The sequence below is a fragment of the Schistocerca americana genome, chromosome 7, assembly GCF_021461395.2.
Source record: "Schistocerca americana isolate TAMUIC-IGC-003095 chromosome 7, iqSchAmer2.1, whole genome shotgun sequence".
NCBI classification, from domain to species: Eukaryota; Metazoa; Arthropoda; class Insecta; order Orthoptera; family Acrididae; genus Schistocerca; species Schistocerca americana.
The window spans coordinates 370,709,069-370,721,095 of record NC_060125.1 but is presented as its reverse complement, the minus strand read 5'-3'; the positions used below and the strand labels follow the sequence as shown (position 1 = coordinate 370,721,095).

Genomic DNA, 12,027 nt, shown 5'->3' with positions numbered 1-12,027 from the left:
GTTGATTTAACCTGCGAGTGGACAAGACTACGAGGACAAGGCCACTATTAACTGCTGGTAAATCATCTGTGTTGTATGGTCGTCGTCCGTGAAACTTTTTTGTTCTTGATGTTCTGTACAAAGCTGTGTTGGACGTCTTCAGAGGTGCATCAGATTGCGCTAAGTCTTGCCGACAGAGGCACCTCTGAAATGTCCAACGCGGCTGTGGACGAAACGTCATGAACAAAGATTCATGGATCAGGACCATACAACGTGGGAGATTCACCAGTACCCAACAAACGGGCATTATATCCTTTATTGTAAAGCCATCTCTGCCCAGGTTGTGCATCAAGGTGCTTCGTAACATTGTGTGCCATTGCCTCATCAAGGTGGAAGCACAGGTCTCAGAATTTTCGAAAGGATATGTGCAAATAACGTTCCGTAGACATCACGTTCAGTCTCCTCGGTAACGAGCCACTGGATTTTTATGGGCTCCTCACATCAATCTAATCGGTAAATATATCAGAACAGGGTCTGAGCGGCGTCGGTAGAGATTTTATCCCTCTTTCTTGAGGACGTAGCAAATCGGTACTGCTTTGTGGCTGTTGTCTTGGACAGGTGTGCAGATGATTGTTTGTGTAGCCTGAGAGTACATACATCGTATTTATAGTATGGTTTAAGGAACGTTGGAGTGGTAGGAAGTAGGGACGTGATCAGGGGTTATGATTCCCCATCTGCTCTACAGACCATCGAGCATCTTGAAGATATCAGAAGTCAGAGGCCATCGTAAGCAAGTTCTTTGAAAGGGTTTAGGCAGCTACGCGCCCAGGCACGTAAGCCGCGATGCTGGATACGTTTCAGGTGAGGTGGAATCGTTATAACACTCAAAAACAAAGGATACTTTATTTATTCATACCATGCCCGCGAGATAATAGTTAATAACTAATCGAAGAATTCGCAGTTTGTATAGTTTCAATAATATGCAACCAGTCGTTTTCGGAATTCGAATGATTAATTGTGCCGTTAATTATTTTTCGAGTCACCGCAGACACACATCAGCTGAAGACATTACAGGAGTGTTGCGTTCCAGACCACTAGGCGTTAGACTTGTCCTGTCGAAAATAATGGGAATTTAGCAACTGAAAATTCACGAATGTTTTAGAATACTTACATTGCACTGTCTTGCAGTATCCGCCCAAATTCATATTGCCAGCTTATAAAATGTGCCACAAGGCAGTACAGTGTGTAAGTATCTTAAAACATAATGATCTTCTCGTACATATTTCGTTAGCTACATTGCCGTTATTTCCGCCAGCATCACGACCCTAACGTCTTCCAGCACTTGATCCGGAATATAATATTCCTAAAAGATGTGTCCCTGACGGTGAACCCGCAGGGGCTCGAAAATTAGTTAATGGTCCAGTAAATCGTACCGAATTCGAAAAAGCGACCGGTTGCATATTATACCTACATAAATGGCCATTTTAAATCACAGTCACAGTTCGTGATCCACAATGGGTATACTGAATTAGTTAATTCGTCCCGTCTCAGGTATACTACGGGAGGAAAACCTTCGCTAACTGGCCGAATGCCTAAGTAGTGTAATGCATGCGTGCAGATCAGTCAATTTCCGTGCGAATGGGATCAAAATTACAGTTTTTTTTTTGCATTGTGTTGTACATAACCATTTGTCAGTATCCATAACTGTGGTTGTAGCTGAATTACATTTATGAAATTAGTAGTTGTCTCACTGCACTAGTCAATCACAATAAAATATTAACTTCAACATTTGATTATTATTTCAAATTTGCTGTGCGAATCCATTAAGTCCTACCAAAGCGTCGTAAACATCTGATACCAAGTGAGATAGGAGAAGAGCACTTTAGAAGTACACTAACCTTCTGTATGATCACCAGCCAAGACGTTGATCTTGTTCCTCAGCACTTATCCTGCAGTGCAGTGGGGTCCGCCCTTTTGGCTCACTGTCTCAAGGCTACGATCTTGTGTGTCGTCAGAAAGGAGACTGGGTGCCACCCTGTACCGCCTGCGAATGTCATAATTAGTCGCATGATGTAGTGTCAGGCCACACGTCCGCCGGAGCATTTTGGTTTCTGTCGCAGCAAGCCTTTGATCTGCTTCTGTAGTTGCGAGCGAATTTTCTGTAACGTAGAAGGCAACTGGGTGGACTGCAGTGCGGTATATTGTCGACTTGAGTCGATTTGGGATCTTATCACAAAGCACAAACGAATGAGCCGCCAACAGCGATTTTTGAGCAGAGGTGCTTTAGATATTTGTTTTCCGCCGATCTATACCGTCGATCTTGTTGGTTGTCTGTATTATTTGCAACTGTTGGCAGGTACTCAGTGTTCTTTACATTGAGACGTAGTCCAGACTGTTCAGGGGGGTTCATTCACGCTCGGGTCGATACTCTGCAAGCGACTATGAAGTGCATGGCAAGCCGCCCGGGATTAGCCGAGCGGTCTAGGGCGCTGCAGTCATTGACTGGGCGGCTGATCCTGGCGGAGGTTAGAGCCCTCCCTCGGGCATGGGTGTGTGTGTTTGTCCTTAGGATAATTTAGGTTAAGTAGTGTGTAAGTTTAGGGACTGATGACCTTAGCAGTTAAGTCCGATAAGATTTCACACACATTTGAACATTTTTAGTGCGTGGAATAGGGTACATCCAACTGTACTGTTTCATTCACGTATGGACTCGATGTGCTGTAATTATTCTAATCTCACCCTCAAGATCCCTGAGTGAGCGGTACGAAGGGGGTTGTTGAATATTACTAAAGTCATTTAAAGCTGGTACTTCAAAATTTGTTACTAAACTTTCTCGGTGTAGTTTCCGTCTATCTTCAAGAGTCTACGTGTTCAGTGTTTTCGGTATCTCTTTCACCCCCCACGTTTCAAACAAACAAACCTGTGGCCATTCATGCTGTCCTTCTCTGTACACGTTCAGTATCTTCCTTTAGTCCGGTTTCCGCACACTTGAGCAAATTCTAGAATGAGTCGCACGAGTCATTTGTAAGCAATCTTACTTTTAGACTGACTGCATTTCCCCAGTATTCTGTCAATAAACCAAAGTGTGCCACCTGCTTTACCCACGACTGAGCCTGTGTGATGATTCGATTGCTTGTCAGTACCAAGTGTTACAGCCAGGTATTTGTATGAGTCGACCGATTCCAATTGTGACTTATAGCCATAAGATACTACTTTTTTCGTTTTGTGAAGTGCACAATTTTACATTTCTGAACATTTAAAGCCAATTGCCAGTCTTTGCACCACTTTGAAATCTTATTACCATCTAACTGAAAATTTATTCAGCTTCTTTCAGACTACTTCATCTGCAAAAAGTCTGAGGTTACTATTAATATTCTCCTCAAGGTCATTAACATACAATATGAACCCGAAGGTTACTCCTACATCTGACGGTGACTCTCCATCCAAGCTAACGTGCTGCATCCTCCCTACTAAAAAGTCGTCAATCCAGTCACAAATTTTACATTTACGCCCTTACTTTTGACAGTAAGCATAGGTATGCTGTCCGCAGCTCGTGGTCGTGCGGTAGCGTTCTCGCTTCCCACTCCCGGGTTCCCGGGTTCGGTTCCCGGCGGGGTCAGGGACTTTCTCTGCCTCGTGATGACTGGGTGTTGTGTGCTGTCCTTAGGTTAGTTAGGTTTAAGTAGTTCTAAGTTCTAGGGGACTGATGACCATAGATGTTAAGTCCCATAGTGCGCAGAGCCATTTGAACCATAGGTATGCTACCGAGTCAAGTGCTTCTCGTAAATAAGGAAATACTGCATCTACCTGACTGCCTCGATCCTAAGCTTTCAGTCTGTCACGTGAGTCCAATCTTTCAGTATGTCAAGGGAGAACATTGTGAGTTGGATTTTACATGATCGATAGTTTCGGAATCCATGCTAGTTGGCATGGAGGAGGTCATTCTGTTCGAGACACCTCATTATGTTTGAGCTCAGAATATGTTCTAAGATACCTGATCGACAGCGACAGAAACAGGAAAGTCGCCTGGTATCCCAATAGCAAATAATACTCGACTTTCAGGATTTTGGTAGAGTAGCCGGACCAAAACAGTTAATTTTTCAGGTACTTCATGCTCTTGAACGGCAAGCAGTATGAGATCACGTGGTACTTGGCCCCGGTCCTGGAAAGCGAAGAAAATATGCCAAAGCTTGTCCCAGTGTCTCTCGATAAGCAAACGAGTTGCGTTTATAGCATCGGCATTGAGCTATATATATATATATATATATATATATATATATATATATATATATATATATATATATATATATGTGTGTGTGTGTGAGTGAAGGAAACGCTCCTGCCCAGGTGAGGCCTTCCTTACTTGTAGTGACTCCCTGAGCGGTTTACGAGCTATCGACCAGTGTTTCCCTCGCTCTCGCCTGGTGATGGCTATCCAGGAGTCAGGAGTCGCTCCATACTCTTGCCCGTTGCAGCCGCTCTGTGGTCTTTTTGTGGACCCCTGGTCATGTAGGCATCCCGGGAAATGAAAGTGTTGACACGCTGGCCAAACAGGCTGTCGGTGCACCAGCCTTGGAGATTGGCCTTATGGAAAGTGACCTCATGTCAGTTTTGCGGCAGAAGGTACTTCGCACCTGGGGTGAAGAATGGTACGCCCTTCCTTCACGCAACAAACTTCGGGCCATCAAGGAGGCAACCGGTGCGTGGCGCTCCTCCTTGCGGGTCTCTCGCAGGGACTCTGTTGTCCTCTGCCGACTGCACATTGGCCACACCTGGATAACGCACAGCTATTTATTGCGCCGCTGCGGGTCGGCTTTGACTGTGGTCCACATCTTGTTGGACCGCCCGCCTTTAACTTCGCTCAGGCTGACGTTTTGCGCTGCCTGATACGCTTCCTGCACTTTTTATCAAATGACGTTGCGATGGCAGATTTAGTTTTGAGTTTTATTCGCGCAGGGTTTTTTTTATCGCCTGATCTAAGCGTGTGTCCTTTTTTGTGTTGAGTGTGGCCTTTGGCGTACGATTTTAGACTGGGGTTTTTAGTGCGTTTCTTGCTGGTTGGCTTTGTCTTTTTTGTTTTTGTGGTCGGACAACCATTTTCACACTCGGTGTGATTTTAATTCCTTTTGTCTGGTCTCTGTCTGTGTCTTTCTTGTCCTGTGTCGTCTCTGGTCATCTTCATTGTTTCTATTCCTTGTGGGGGTTTCAAGTTCATGGAAAAAGGGACCGATGGCCCTAGTAGTCTGGTCCCTTCAATGCCACAAACCAACGAACCAACGCTAGAAGCAGCAGGAAATGCGAAAGCAGCTGTAGCGCCACGCTGTGTGGAGGCCGGCACTCTGGCACGCGGCACCTCGACAAGGCGCAAGGCTGTCTGGTGCGGGCCTTGCTCCAGCATATAAGGCAGCAGCTAGTCTGGCCTAGCACGCCGCTTCCGCGCACTCCCAGGGTCACCGTAACCTGCCTGTCTGCCTTCTGCACGGTCTACCCAGCCACGAAAACAAACGCCCGGTGTCGCTAAAATAATTCATTTTATCATCAACCGTATCTTATCTTCACGTTAACATCCTTCGGGGAACTAGAAGTGGGCACCTTGCATTGCAATCTTTGTATACGGTGACACTTGGCGCAGACGCACAATCAAGTCACTGTCACCGGCAGCGGACCAGCGAGTTGTTACATAATTTCATCATCACAGCAAGGCTTGTGTAAGGCAGCGTATTTCCTTTTCAGCGTACCACGACTCTCGTAAGTTTACTATTGCCACAGCGGAAGCACCATAATGCATCTGGCGGATGAAGCTGCTGTTGCACGTAGAAAAATTTGAACGCTATAAATTACAGCGAATGATCGTCGTTTGCTGCAGGGATTTTGACATTTGACCCTCAACATGAACTCGTAAAACTCAACATAGGATAGGCAGCTGCCAGACAGCTTCATCGGAGCAACCACCAGGAAATGTAGTCCCCTCCCAAGGATGGTAGTGTACAAAACCTTCGTTTGACCAAGTCTTGAGTATTGCTCTTCAGATACGATTGCTGACCAGGTGAGATTGTTGCAGGAAGTAGAGAATATCTAAAAAATAGTTTCGTTTAGTAAACGTGGAAGCATCAAGGGGATCCTTGCCCGTCCACCGTTAGTCAACCAACAAATTGCTTCCTCGAGGCTGGTTTGAAAAGTTCTCGGAATCACAATCTCATGTCAACGCCAGCACAACGAGGTTCCCGCGTAATAACAAGCCATCCTTTACGAGTAAACACGCGACGCGTCAGTGCTCTTGCTACTGATCCTTTACCAGGATACAGATTAGGAGTTCCTTGCGGAGTGGGGGAATGGCCATGCACATAAAAACCAGTATTCCATTTGAGCCCGTAGATGTATCACGGCACTACACTGGACAGGTATTTGAATGTTGTGCAGGGGCAGTTAAAATTAGTGAAACTAAACTTCTAATTGTTGTTTATAGGTCCCGTAACTCTGACTTCAGAGCACTTCTTCTCAAGCTAGAGTGGGTTATTGGTTCACTTTGTAGGAAGTACCAAAATTAGTTATGTGGTGACTTCAATATTAATTCTGTAAGTGACTGTGCAAGAAAAAGGATGTTAGAAGATCTCCTAAATTCATATGGTCTGATGCAGAGTGTGTTTTGTTTCCAACCAGGTAGCAGGGGAACGGTAACACTGCCATTGACAACATTTTTAATCATTCTTCATTACTAGATGGGCATTTTGTGAGTAAAAGGGAGAATGGAATTTCAGACCATGAAGCAAAAATGCGTAAAATGGTCATGGAGGATCGTCGACTTAAAGTACAAGAAACTGCTGAAGCTATAGGTATGTCATGTGAATGGCTATACCACATTTTAACAATGTAATTGGATATGAGAACATTTTCTTTTAGATTGGTGTCACATCTCTTGATGGAGGATTGGAAACGCATCAGACTCAAAATATCCAGTCAAAGTTTGACCCATTTTCAGACCAATCAACAAGTTTGTTTTTTTCCGCCGGTTTTTGACCGCAGAAGAAACTTGGGTCCATTACTCTACCCTAGAGACAAAACAACAAAGGAGTGGAAACTCGTTAGTTTCACCACCACCAAGAAAGCCAATACAGTTGGCCGGGAAGGTATTGGCGTGAGTTTGCTGGGATACGAAAGGGATTCTGCTGATAGATTACCTTCCCACTGCTGAAACAATTAAGAGAAAATACTGCGTTAACATCCTGGGCCAATTACAGCAAGAGCTACGCAGAAAGGCCAGATTTGGCAAGGTAAAAAGGTTAGCTAACATCACGACAATGTGCGCCCATACGCAGTTGTAGTTGCCATGTCAGAAGTACATGCATTAAGATACGAATTGTTGCCACATCCGCCTTAGTCTCCTAATTTGGTACATCAGACTTCCCTCTCTTCTTCAACCCCAAAATTTTGGTCGGGGGACGGAGATTCTCTTCAAACGAAGGACCGAGAGTCGAAGTTGACGGATATTTTGCAGGCCTGGATGGATGAATCTAATTTTTGAGACAGGATCAAGGCACTCAAACATCGCTGGGCCAAGTTCATTAGCGTACAGGGAGACTTTATGGAAAAATAAAAATAAAAAAAAGTTTCGCTGAGGCAAGTCGTTTCTTTCTATTCCATTCCGAGATCTTTTCAAACTACTCGTTTAAAACCATGTAAATAAAATCAGAGATTCGCACTCTCACGTACGCTTATCACGAATCGTCCTTCCCGCGCACCATTTTCAACTGTAAAGGCGGGTCCACACTGAGCGCGCCGCGCTGCGCAAAACGGCCTTGCGCGGCTCTGCGCGCTCAGTGTGGACGGCGAACCGAGCTGAGCCGCGTCCTGCCGCGCAGTTTTCCGGCCGTTGTCGGTACATCAAAGGCAGTGGCGCGTTTGCGCGCGCTCTGTTTAGACGGGGCTTCGGCTCGCTCCATCTTCAGACCGTGCGCGCGCTCCAACTGGAACACAGTGCGCGCCTCGGAGCGGCGCGGCGCGGCAGGGCGCGGAAGGCGCTCTCCTCTCTGCTACAGATGTGCGCGGGGTGCAGCAGCGCGGCGCGGCGCGCTCAGTGTGGACCCGCCTTAACGGGAAATGTGGGAAATAACAGTGGTACACGAAACTCCATACGTCCCACAGAAAAAGGTGGATTAGGCAGTACCGAGCGAGGTGGTGCAGTGGTTTACACACTGGGACTCCCATTCGCAGGATAATTCCCGGGATGATTCCTGTGAAAGGACACGGCCGACTTCCTTCCCCATCCTTCCCTAATTCGATGGGACCGATGATCTCGCCGTTTAGGCCCCTCCCCCGAATCAACCAACCAACCAAGCAGCAAAGATGTACGCGTGGAACTACACTGTTAGGTTCGTGCAAAATGGACTTGTGGATTTTCTGTAGCACAGGTTATATCATAGAGAAAGCTTTTGACAATGTTAACTGGAATACTCTCTTTTAAATTATGAAGGTGGCAGGGGTAAAATACAGGGAGCGAAAGGCTATTTACAATTTGTACAGAAACCAGGTGGCAGTTATAAGAGTCGAGGGGCATGAAAGGGAAGCAGTGGTTGGGAAAGGAGTGAGACAGGGTTGTAGCCTCTCCCCGATGTTAGTCAATCTGTATATTGAGCAAGCAGTAAAGGAAACAAAAGAAGGTATTAAAATTCATGGAGAAGAAGTAAAAACTTTGAGGTTCGCCGATGACATTGTAATTCTGTCAGAGACAGCAAAGGACTTGGAAGAGCAGTTGAATGGAATGGACAGTGTCTTGAAAGGAGGATATAAGATGAACATCAACAAAAGCAAAACGAGGATAATGGAATGTAGTCAAATTAAATCGGGTGATGCTGAGGGGATTAGATTAGGAAATGAGATACTTAAAGTAGTAAGAGTTTTGCTATTTGGGGAGCAAAATAACTGATGATGGTCGAAGTAGAGAGGATATAAAATGTAGACTGGCAATGGCAAGGAAATCGTTTCTGAAGAAGAGAAATTTGTTAACGTCGAGTATAGATTTAAGTGTCAGGAAGTCGTTTCTGAAAGTATTTGTATGGAGTGTAGCCATGTATGGAAGTGAAACGTGGACGATAAATAGTTTGGATAAGAAGAGAATAGAAGCTTTCGAAATGTGGTGCTACAGAAGAATGCTGAAGATAAGGTTGGTAGATCACGTAACTAATGAGGAGGTATTGAATAGGATTGGGGAGAAGAGAAGTTTGTGGCACAACTTGACTAGAAGAAGGGATCGCTTGGTAGGACATGTTTTGAGGCATCAAGGGATCACAAATTTAGCATTGGAGGGCAGCGTGGAGGGTAAAAATCGTAGAGGGAGACCAAGAGATGAATACACTAAACAGATTCAGAAGGATGTAGGTTGCTGCCGGCCGAAGTGGCCGTGCGGTTAAAGGCGCTGCAGTCTGGAACCGCAAGACCGCTACGGTCGCAGGTTCGAATCCTGCCTCGGGCATGGATGTTTGTGATGTCCTTAGGTTAGTTAGGATTAACTAGTTCTGAGTTCTAGGGAACTAATGACCTCAGCAGTTGAGTCCCATAGTGCTCAGAGCCATTTGATGTAGGTTGCAGTAGGTACTGGGAGATGAAGCAGCATGGAGAGCTGCATCAAATCAGTCTCAGGACTGAAGACCACAACAACAACAGGTTATGTCAGTGTAATAAACTTGCTTTCTCATACAGCACATTGTGTTGCCTTGGGCGATACGACTGTCTAGAGAAGACTGCTTGCAGCAGAAAGTATTCTGAGAACGCACGTTATCGGTGGTAAACTTTTGTCATTACTTTGATGACTAAAGAAAATCTCGACGTATTCCTTGTCTAATGGACGTAAAAGTAAAGCTGTTTTGTTTTTTTAAATCATCAGTACAATTCAGCGCTGTATCTCCATTCGTGAACGACCAGTGTGGCTTGTGTTCTGTCAGCACGCCTGCGTGGGTCACTTCAAACTTAAGACACTGCGCGCATTTCCCACTGAGTCGACGTACACCACTGCGACGGCAGTCGAACAGTGAACCGTCAACGTGAGACACAAAACATTGAAGATCCGTCTCGTAGCGGTCGCCCGCAGTGAGCGCCAGCTGAAAACAGTTACTTACAAGTAATGGCTCGTAAGTCCCCGAGAAGGCAACTGGAAGGCGTGTTGGAATCCACACAGCACGCCTGTCTCCACACGGTTAAGTCAGCTTATCAACACGTCCGGTTGAGCCCAGTTCCTGCACGTTTAGCTCCTTCCAAAATATTGTAATTGGTTTTGAACACCACAGTGCTTTACTAGACCAAGAACTCTCATGGATATGACGGGGTATCTATCAGAATACTGAAGTATTGTTCCACGTATGTTAGCTCAGTACTTAGCCATATCTGTAACTTTTCCTTTAGGAGTGGTCGGTTTCCTGACCGATTAAAGTACTCGGTAGTGAAGCCACTTTATAAAAAGGGAGACAGGGATAATGTTGACAATTATAGACCTATTTCTATGCCATCGGTGTTTGCTAAAGTTATCGAGAGGGTTGTATATACAAGGTTACTGCAGCATTTAAATTCACATAATGTGCTGTCAAATGTACAGTTCGGTTTTAGAAATGGCTTAACAACTGAAAATGCTATAGTCTCTTTTCTCTGTGAGGTTTTGGACGGATTAAATAAAAGGTTGCGAACGTTGGGTGTTTTCTTTGATTTAACGAAGGCTTTTGACTGTGTTGACCACAAAATATTACTGCAGAAGTTGGAACATTATGGAGTAAGGGGAGTAGCTTACAATTGGTTCGCCTCCTACTTTAAGAACAGAAAGCAGAAGGTAATCCTCCGCAATATTGAGAGTGGTAATGATGTTCAGTCCCAATGGGGCACTGTTAAATGGGGCGTTCCCCAAGGGTCGGTGCTGGGGCCACTGCTGTTTCTTATTTATGTAAATGATATGCCTTCTAGTATTACAGGTGATTCAAAAATATTTATGTTTGCTGATGACACCACCTTGGTAGTGAAGGATCTTGTGTGTAATACTGAAACATTATCAAATAATGTAGTTCATGAAATAAGTTCGTGGCTTGTGGAAAATAATTTGATGCTAAATCACAGTAAGACTCAGTTTTTACAGTTTCTAACCCACAATTCAACAAGAACTGACATTTTAATCAGACAGAATGGGCATGTTATAAGCGAGACGGAACAGTTAAAGTTCCTAGGCGTACGGATAGATAGTAAGCTGTTGTGGAAAGCCCATGTTCAGGATCTTGTTCAGAAACTAAATGCCGCCTTATTTACCATTAGAACAGTATCTGAAATAAGTGACATTTCAACACGAAAAGTAGTATACTTCGCATATTTTCATACGCTTATGTCATATGGTATTATTTTTTTGGGGTAATTCTTCTGATTCAAAAAGGGTATTTTTGGCTCAAAAACGGGCTGTTCGAGCTATGTATGGTGTAAGTTCGAAAACCTCTTGTCGACCCCTATTCAATAGTCTGGGAATTTTGACATTGCCCTCACAGTATGTATTTTTTTAATGTCGTTTGTTGTTAGCAATATTAGCTTATTCCCAAGAGTTAGCAGCTTTCACTCAGTTAATACTAGGCAGAAATCAAATCTTCATGTGGAATGCACTTCCTTGACTCTTGTGCAGAAAGGAGTGCAGTATTCTGCTGCATCCATTTTCAATAAGCTACCACAAGAACTCAAAAATCTTAGCAGTAGCCCAAACACTTTTAAGTCTAAACTGAAGAGTTTCCTCATGGCTCACTCCTTCTATTCTGTCGAGGAGCTCCTGCAAGAGCTAAAAAATTAAGCAAATTCCAGTGTTACGTTCTTGATTTTCTTTATTTAAACTAACGACTTGTCGCCTGAATATGTTTCTTATATTTCATTTTATCTGTTTCTACAATCGTGTTATAATTTCGTGTATTGACTCGTTCCATGACCATGGAGACTTCTCCTAAATGTGGTCCCACGGAACAATAAATAAATAAATAAAAATAAATAAATAAATACTGTGTCATATGCCCTCGGCTTCCTGGTACCTTGGAACTGGCA

At 44.4% G+C, this 12,027-nt stretch overlaps 1 protein-coding gene across 2 annotated transcripts in view; it reads left to right on the top strand.

Moving 5' to 3' along the window:
- LOC124621997 (protein fem-1 homolog CG6966) overlaps window positions 1–12,027 on the top strand; it is a 130,558-nt gene that overhangs the window by 8,877 nt on the left and 109,654 nt on the right. The window contains exon 1 of one of the 2 annotated variants that reach the window (XM_047147543.1): window positions 6,724–6,812. The exons of the other annotated variant lie outside the window; for it this stretch is intronic. The gene's annotated coding sequence lies outside the window, so the exon portion shown is untranslated. Of the gene's footprint in view, window positions 1–6,723; window positions 6,813–12,027 lie in introns of those variants that run through there. 2 annotated transcript variants of the gene reach the window in all.